Source organism: Phoenix dactylifera, chromosome 4, assembly GCF_051530095.1.
Source record: "Phoenix dactylifera cultivar Ajwa chromosome 4, Ajwa_hap1_PhDact_Kaust_v1.1, whole genome shotgun sequence".
NCBI classification, from domain to species: domain Eukaryota; kingdom Viridiplantae; phylum Streptophyta; class Magnoliopsida; order Arecales; family Arecaceae; genus Phoenix; species Phoenix dactylifera.
In genome coordinates, this window is record NC_143193.1 from 31,926,626 (window position 1) to 31,933,997 (window position 7,372).

Here is a 7,372-nt window from a genome sequence, read left to right on the forward strand (position 1 = left end):
ACAAGAAGCTTAGTTTAAAGAATAAAAAGCTACATCTGAAAATTTCAAAAGAAAGAAATTCTTTTGCTGAAATACAAGACAAACTAAATTCTGAAAATGAAAGCTTAAGGTTAAATTCAGAACAATTGATTCAGAAAAATCAGAATTTAATTAAAGAAAATCAAAACCTAAATGAAGAAATCAACCAATTAAAATCTTTTATTAACAAATTCACTGTAAGTTCAGAAAGATTAAAAATGATGTTTGAAAGCCAACATGTTGATTATGATAAATCAAAATTTGGCTCGACTTCCTTACTTAACAATAAATCTCTAGAGAAAAAGACTATCAATTCACCAAGCAAACCATTAAATAAGATAACTTATCTCAAACATGAAAAGAATGGGCATAACAACTTTACCTATGGTTCTAATACAAATAAATCAAATGGTAAAGTTATTACGATTAAACAGATTTGGATTCCGAAAGGAACCATATGCACTAACCCTCAAGGACCCAAGCAAGCTTGGGTACCTAAAATGAAAAACAGAGATTATCTTGCAAATGTGTCAAAGCAGCCCTTGAAGCTCATGTGAAACTCTTAATTGGGTGCCATGGCACATGACTTATAAATAAATTTTATTTCATCATTTGTGAATGTAATTTAAATTGTCATTTTATGTCTTGATATGCTTAACTTTATAAATTCAGTTAGGCTATTGAATATTTATTAAATGCCTTGTATGTATGACAAATCTTATCTACACGATCTTAGCATGAAATTTTCTAGTGCTTGCATGATGATAAGAAAACAATGAATGAATATGTATAACTTTCTCCTTCAAGTTTTCAAAATCTAAATTTTCTCTCTAGTATAAATGATTGATGCTGATTTCATGCCTTCATGTTAAAACTTCATTGAGCATAATCATTGTATCCATGATTAATATCTTTCTCTAAAATTATCTCAAATTCTACTGATTAATTGTAACATGTCATGCTTAACTTGATCATAAAAAAAAAAATCTTTTAAAGCATGAATATTAATTCTTTTAAACTATCACTCATAAGTCAAAATAAAATCCTAATTGCTCTAAAAGAAGATTGCTCAACTCCCTGAAACATGATTATTAGTGTTGAAAACTAAATCATAATCAAAATTTTTGATAGAAACAACTGTTTAAGATAATTTGATTAAAACTCAACTTGTATATCTTATTGATAATTATCTTAAGCAAATAGAATCTAAGCTAAATTAATTCTGAAAATAAAAAAAAATTGATTTGACCTTGATGAATCCTTCTATTGCCTCACATGCTTGTTCTTGAACCATTTTACTTAATGAAGTTATCTCTTTAGTTCAAGTGACTTGTGCTTGCTTATATTTAGGCAATCTCTTGAGTAAAGTGACTCAAATTCAATTATTATCATGTCTCATGTTGAGTCATCTAGTTAAGAAATATGTTGTATGAATGTTTTTGTATCCTAGAGAACCTAATGAATTGCCTTCAAGAAAAGAAAAAGATTTAGCTAATGATACAGGATTTATGAGCAAGAAATTTCAACTTGAAGGACACCTCGATGAAAGATACAATAAACATCCCCTTGCAAACAAAAAAAAGAGAGATTTTCTTCAGCCAAGGATGTAAAGAATCTAAAAGATATTTGGCTTGAAGAATGCTAAATGCATTGGTAATCTAAACCCTTCTCCTGTGAGTTAGTTGAGCAAAATTAATAGTCTGAAATTATATGGTAGCATGATTAAACATTTAATTGCTAATCTTCTTGATATCATGCTTCATTCTCATGCTAATGATAATTGTTTCATGGTATGATTAAATTGAAGTTCACTTTTGCCTGTATAATGCATAACCATGAAATACACAAGTTTATGCCTCAAGTTTCTAATTCAAAATAACTTGTGATAAGCTATGAATCATTGGGCATAATGAAAATGCTGTTTGCATGATATATATTTATATGCAGCATATTAGATTAATTCTTTATTCTGCTTTTTCATGTAACTACTTGAAAATAACAAAAAGAGAGAGAGATAAAGAAAAAGAAAATGAACATTGCTCAGAAGAAGTAAAAGCTAAGTAAATACTCCAATCTTAAGTAAAAGCAGCGCAAGCATAATATATTCAGCATATTTGTGAGACTTGTGTGAACATTTTTTTGGAAGGGATAAAATCCGTAATTAATTATATTTAAATAGGGAGAGTTTGGAGTGAATATCTTGTTGCTAAAGAGAACAGTTTAACATTTCTACATTGCTCATTATAGGGATGGTGCCAATGGGGAGGCTAGTGGTAGTACCCGGTACTATTTGACCCAACTATTCGGTGTAGGGCATATTAGGGACGGCACAAGAGGGAGGCTAGTGGTAGTACCTCGTGCCCCTTCCAACTCCACCGGATAGGGAGCAAATAGAATATAGAGCATAGAAAAGTAAAACCGAAAAATAAATGAAGATAATCAAAATGTTCATTGAATGGTTAAAGAAAGAAATTAAAAATTTGGGGAATGAATGATAAATAAATGAAAATATATAAGAAAGTTGTGAAAAATCAAATGAAGTTTCAATCACTTGAAAACACACCTTAAGGATAAAATCAGTGCTAAATTGAATTTAAATAAAGAAAATTTTATTTGAAAAGAATTGATTTTGATCCATGACATGCTTGTTATGTTTTGCATAATTTGAATTATATGTTTTCAATATTCAGTTTGAAATGCTTCATGCTTGAATAATTTGATTGAAACATGTTTCTACCAATAGCAAATTTATTTTTCTTTTTTTTATGACACTCATAATTTGGAATAGGCTTTAACTTTGTATACAAGTTTTTGCTTCATCTTTGACTTCGAAATAACTTGTGCCTCAAAGCCTAATGAAAATTGTTTTTACTTGTATTCTATACTCATCAATGATATGTTGGATTTCTCTTGTACTCTCTTGATCAAAAATAAAATTTCTTATTAAATCGGTTCCAATGCTTGAATGTTTGAAAAATTACATAAAGAATTTTTCTAAAAAAATTTTTGAAAGAAATTTTAGATTTGTCGTTCATGATCACCTTTGAAATCTGAAAGTTGAATATATTTATAAAAAGAAGAAGAAAAGAATACTTCTATTTTAATGAATATCTTCCAAAAAAAAAAAAAGGGGATAATCTGAATTTGCAAATTAGGCAGAATGAATTGATTATAATTTATCTTTCAACTTGCCTAACATTAGTACATAATGTCCTCCAGTTTGTACCAAAATTCAATATGAATTACAAAGATTCTGGATGTGCTCTAATGTTTTTGAAATATGTGTTTTCAATCTTAATAGTTTAAGATGAGCAACAAATGAGAACATACATATCTCAAATTACAACCTTGAAAGCCTCCTTGAGAATCTTTATGAAATCCAGAATCTGATTTTGTATAAAAGCTTAAACTCAATATGAATTTCTAGATAAAACTACAGCTTAAGAAAAATAGAATAATTCTGATGCGTTGATTGCTTGCCCCGATACGCATCTGAAACATATCATTTCTTATCTTCAAAGTGTACTAATATTGGTCTGAATGATGTGTCTTTCGATGATCTTGATTGCAAATAAATATTTTTTTAAATATATGATTTTATTTTGATATTGAAAAGATTTATTGTGCTTCATATATACATTGCTGAAAAACCTTGATTAAGAAATTGAGTTCTATAAATATATATACTTCAATGATCATCTATATGTTTTTCCTCTCCTACATTATTAAAGACTTCCATCAAAAAATATATGTATATATATTATTAAAAGAGTGAATGATCTTAAGTCTAGAAATATTTCAGCTCACTCAAATGATTCTTAAAAGAAAGAAAATTTAAATGCTTTTGAAAGAATTTGAGCTTCAAATGAATCATTTTTTTGATTAATATTTCAGTACATTTTCTCAAAGATTAAGAGGAAGCATAACTTGTTCTTAAAAGATTAAAAAGAGTGGTTGCTATAAATTTTGAATAATTCTAGATCACTCTACATTCTTGATATCATAAAGTTTCAGTTTTATTCACGTTTATCATTAAAATCTGAAATTCAACAAAAGATAAGAATAATTAAAGAAGAATGCTTCTTTTAAGGGGGAGCTTTAGATATTCAGTATCTTATCCTAAAGTTACTTTAATTTGATGCATACCTTGAATTTTATGGATTGATTTTGATGAACCTCCTTATATTGCAAGACTTGCTTTAATTATATAACAAGTTTATACCTTGAGATGAGCTCTATAAAGGTTGTCTTATCTCAAACCTTGAGTCTTATGAAAATAAGCTGAAACTTATAGAAAATATATTTTCGAGATTGACAATTTTATTGAACATTATCTTCAAATTCTAAAACTCTCAAATGGAATGATTAATTAAGGGGGAGAAAGAAAATTTCAGAGGGAGAGATCATATAGAACTTAATCGTATAAATTCGCATCTAAAGATGAGACAAAGAATACTAAATGTAAAGTGGTATTAAACTTTGTGCTTCATTGAATATCTTTTGAAAGTTGGATTTCCATCTGTATTCATCGGTAAATCATTTATTTCTGAAAATTAATTGACAAGGATTCCGTCTGTCTTAGTATCGAAAATTTATCTTGGAATCTACTTATGAGTTCTTATTGGCTTGCACCTTAGTGTTTCAATCCTGAGCCAATTCATTTTAATTGATTTTGATGTTATGATCTTTAAAGGAGTAAAAGAAAGTCCTTAAGAGAGCTCTAAAAGAACTTTCAAAGCCTTCATGTTTTGGTATCTATGCCCCAATACTTTTATATCATGAAAGAACTTTAAAGTCATTAAGAATTAAGGATTCAACATAATCTTATGTTTTTCAAGTATATAAGGTTTGATCTTTATTTGATCTTATACTATACTCTGAAAATTAATTAGATTGCTCTCATTTTGCTATATACTTAATATATTAAAAAAAAATGTTGGATTTTCATCCGTGCCTTTCTTTGAATATTATTCTTGATACTCCTTGAAATAACTTGAAAAAGATTCCATCTACACTTGATTTCAAAACTATCTTTGGAATCTACATTTAGAGATCACTTCTGGCTTACATCCTAAATATCTCATTCCTAAAGCCAAACACATAGAAATAAGATATCATTTTATTAGGGATCATGTGCAAAATGGAAACATATGTATTGAGCATATATGCACTGAAAAATAATTAGCCGACATATTTACAAAACCATTGAGTGAAGATAGATTCTGCATGCTAAGGAGGGAATTAGGCATATGTGATCCTTTTTATTAAAGAAATATAAAAGGGAGCTAGTAGTCTCATGATACATTCCTCCAATTTCTAAAAACCCATGAAACATGAGTCAAACTTGTTATCTATAGATTTCTTACTCATGTATCATTGTCCCAGAAAGAATTTATAAGGATTGGAAGCAAGAAAAATTTTTAGAAGCAAAAAGGAAGAGAAAAGAAAAATTCTGCACTTGGGCCGACCCAACCCAGAACAGGGTCGACCCAACGTTGAGTCGACCCAAGAAATTTCTTGAGTCGACCCAACGTCGGGACCCCATTGTTAAAAGGGGGACCCGAGAGCTCTATTAGGGCACTGTTTGCCCTTGTCCTCTTCTGAAAACCCTATTCCCCACTCTCAAATCTTCTCCAATCATCTCCAAACAGTAGATTACTTCAAGATCTTGGAGAAATAGGACCCAAGAGAGCCGTAGCCAAGCGATCCGGAAGAGTCTCATGATCTTGTTTAGAGCCTAGGTGTTGCCCAGATAGACAACCCAAGAGGGGGGGGTGAATTGGGTTTTAAAACAATTTGGATAATTTAAAACGTTATGGATGATTAATTAAAAACTATGCCAAGTTATTTAATTAATTACTATGTGCTGTGAGCAATATGAAATGAGAAGAGGAAGAGACAATCAATCACAAACACAAGTTTTATAGTGGTTCGGAGCTATCCCTTGCTCCTACGTCCACTCCCCAAGTTTCTCTTGGGAATACACTATAACCCCCTTGGATTACAGCCGGTTGTTTTGCAAGCTCACAACCAAACTTGTTGTTTTACGAGCTAACAACGAACTCGGTCGGTTTTCCCAGGCTCACCGACTAGAACCAACCCCGATTGTTTTCCCGGGCTCACAATCAAACCCTTTCACACGTTGGTTTTAAAACTGGCTCACCAACTAACCTTTATCCCCTTGATTCAATCCCCCGATTGAACCAAGTAAATACACGTAGTAGAAAGAAAACAGAAAATAAGCTTCTCAAAAGCAGGTATGAAACAATATATTCAAGGATGAGTTTAGAAGCCCTCAAACGCTTTTAAGCTTAAGTAGAGGAATGGCTTCTTGACTCTGGTCTCCTCTTGGATGAGTGATCGACTTGAATGTAGGAGGAGGAAGCTTTGAATGCTGGGGAGAAGTTGGTGGCGCAGTAAATGCTGATCTCCCCTTTTTCTCGTTGAAGAGCACTTGCAAAGCTTGAAGACTTGAATGCTTGGAGTGGAATGTATGTTCTCTATTTTGCTACAGTCTTCTGTGGCTATTTAAGCCAACCCCCACGGAAACTAGCCGTTACTCCACTTTTTCTGGCCGTTCTGCACACTCTGCGCAGCCTGACAATGTGACCGTTGGTGGGTTGGAGTCGACTCGCGCGATCAGGAGTCGACTCGGCTGTAGCGGGAGTCGACTCAAGCTTTTCAGGAGTCGACTCGGCAACTGTTCCAAGTTTGAATTAAAGTTGCCGTCACGACTGGGAGTCGACTCGTCTTGGCCCGGAGTCGACTCGCCAACTTCTGGCGCTGACCTGGCAATTTTGGAGTCGGCTTTTCCTCTGTAGACCGTGGATACAAATTTGAATTTTGCCCTCTCGAGTCGACTCGACTGTCCTGGGAGTCGACTCGAATCTCAGAGCCCGAACTCCCGATTCTCTGTCTTTTGGCTCATCCAGTCTTGGAGTCGACTCGAACTTCCTTGGAGTCGACTCGGCTCTCAGTTTCCGAAAGTTGGTCTTCTGCCTTTTGACGTGAAGCTTGTCTTGGTGTCGACTCGAGCTGTCTGGGAGTCGACTCGAATCTCAGTGGCAGTAACATGGTTTTCTCTGTTGATGGTCGCACAATCTTGGAGTCGACTCGCGTAATGCGGGAGTCGACTCGAATCTCAGAGTCCATAAAACACTCTCTGACTTTTTCTTTGTGCACCGGTGGGAGTCGACTCGCGTTCCACTGGAGTCGACTCGAATCTCAGAGTCCATAAAATACTCTCTGACTCTTTCTTTGTGTACCGCTGGGAGTCGACTCGCGTTCCACTGGAGTCGACTCGAATCTCAGAGTCCATAAAACACTCTCTGACTTTTTCTTTGTGCACCGCTGG